The sequence below is a fragment of the Esox lucius genome, chromosome 7, assembly GCF_011004845.1.
Source record: "Esox lucius isolate fEsoLuc1 chromosome 7, fEsoLuc1.pri, whole genome shotgun sequence".
Lineage (NCBI taxonomy): Eukaryota > Metazoa > Chordata > Actinopteri > Esociformes > Esocidae > Esox > Esox lucius.
This window is the reverse complement of record NC_047575.1, coordinates 16,276,647-16,278,726: the sequence shown is the minus strand read 5'-3', so window position 1 is coordinate 16,278,726 and position 2,080 is coordinate 16,276,647. Positions and strand designations below refer to the sequence as shown.

At 44.3% G+C, this 2,080-nt stretch overlaps 1 long non-coding RNA gene across 1 annotated transcript; it reads right to left on the bottom strand.

The window, feature by feature from the left end:
• Positions 1–310: 310 nt before the first annotated feature.
• Positions 311–1,758, bottom strand: LOC117594703. Its single transcript, XR_004575916.1, has 2 exons — positions 1,552–1,758; positions 311–786 (listed from the first exon to the last, which is right to left on the bottom strand). It is a non-coding gene; the product is annotated as an uncharacterized LOC117594703 (long non-coding RNA).
• Positions 1,759–2,080: the final 322 nt, after the last annotated feature.

Sequence of the window (2,080 nt, the reverse complement as noted above, 5' to 3'; positions counted from 1 at the left end):
ACAACTTTTGTTTTTACAAATTGCTGACTGAGAGGAAACACATTCCCCTCCTCATTCTAGTATAATAATATATTCCAATAGGTAGACACTGTTAAACAAAGAAACCTACAGTCCTACAGCAAGATTTTTATGCATCTCTGGCCCTAGTAGGAATTAAACCCACAACCCTCAGCACTGCAAATGACATGTTTTGCAAACTCAGTCACATAGCAACACATTTAGTATGCAAAAAACACTATGTGAAAATAAATAAGGGAATATTAAACCAAAGCAAGAGCAGAAGGTGTCAAGGATTTCATTGAATTTGACATTTTGGATTGCGCAAATCGATTTTAGTTTTATTATAATCACCTTTTATGGAATAGACACATGTTCTTATGGAAACTGTTCTTATGGAAATCATTTACAAGGCAAAATACATTTACTTGCATTTTCACCTACACAGCATGTAAGTAAAGACTAACGTCCTTAAGTAATGTACCACAACAACTGCCGTTCAATTTGTGTCCTTGGTTGAAGAAAAAAATAATGTTGTAACCTGAAAAGCACACTCAAACAGAACATAAAACTTCAATTAATAGTTGCGGGGATAGAAAGTACTTACGCCCTGAAAAGAGCATGGCTTGGCAGGTTTTGTGTCTCCTGTCAGACAAGGGATTACGGCCTGTGAGGAAATTGGATGGGGGGGGTGTCTGTGCAGGTGGAAACCCACGAAGATGTGCTACCGGACACGCCCAGGGCTGCTGGCTGACTCACACATGGATGCTACTGTGCTGGTTATCGTGCCTGTAGACAATAGCCATAAATCACATATATACAATATGAGAAGCACACAGGAATACAGGAAAACACCTCAAAAACAAACATGGCACTCAGGTTCCTCCCCCAGCTGTGGCTAGTGCTTTGACAGAGCCTCTCTTGTCCAGGGCAGGCAGAGACAATGTGGAGACAATTAGCCGTGGCTCCAGAGCCAGCAGTACAGAGGGCCTCTCCCTGTAAGCCCACTGATTAAATGGCTCTAATGTGATCCGTGTTTTGTACCATGTTTGCCTTTTCCTGAAGCTTTTGTGTCGGGGAAAGACTGATGTTCCTCTGAAAGTCTCTGAAACACTTTCAAGTGTCACTGTGCTAGCGGGAATCAGGGAGGCCTGTGTGTGAGGCTTTGTAGAGCTGTTTGTTTGGGATAGACAGAGTTAGTTCAGTGTGCCCAGACAGGGCTTTCTGCCTGGATCTGTTGATGTGTTTGTTCTCACAGTTTGGATGGAACAAAACTAATGGCAGTGCAAACTTTTAGAGTCCTACCATGACTCAGGTTTGGATTGTTGATTTAGGAGGAAATCTCTCCTACCACAAAACAAGGCCCTTAGGCCAAAACGAGAGGGCATGAGAATAGAAAAGTGTCTCACCTTTAAGTGCTGGGAAAAGGGCTGCAGTCTAACGATAACAATGCGTGTGCGTGTGTCTGTGTGTGCGTGTTTGTATGTGTGTGTGTGTGCGTGTTTGTGTGTGTGTGTGTGTCTAGCCAGTAGATGTCAGCAGCAATGCTCTTACCTCACACAGACGCTACGCACTTTGGAGAAAGTCCCGAGCCTCGTTCATCACTACAGACTTCATAATGTCTGCATCCTCTGTCTCCTGACGCCCCTTTACCTTCCACGGTCAGTGTGACCCCGGCTCCTGTTCAACACTCAACTTCCCCCTGAGGACCCGGGAGCTGCCCCCCCTCCCATGGGATCCATGCGTCATTATTACTTCTCTGGAGAGCAGTAGAACCCAGGCAGAGCCAACAGGGATAAGGGGAAGCTACTGTCAGCAGGTACATAATCACAGGACAAACAGGATTACTGACTGACTTCTTCGGCTGTGCTAAAGGGACACATTCTATAATTGCTGTGTGAATGGGATGGGAGTTCGCTTTGGTTTCAGACAGAACAGTGGATGTACTCTCTATGACATGTGATTTCTGATGGGGGGAAAAAACAATTAAATGAAGATTAACTTATAATGGAGTAGGGCTGCATCAGTACTGATCAAATTGACGACTGCTGTATCAGGTACCTTATGTGTACCATTGTAATGT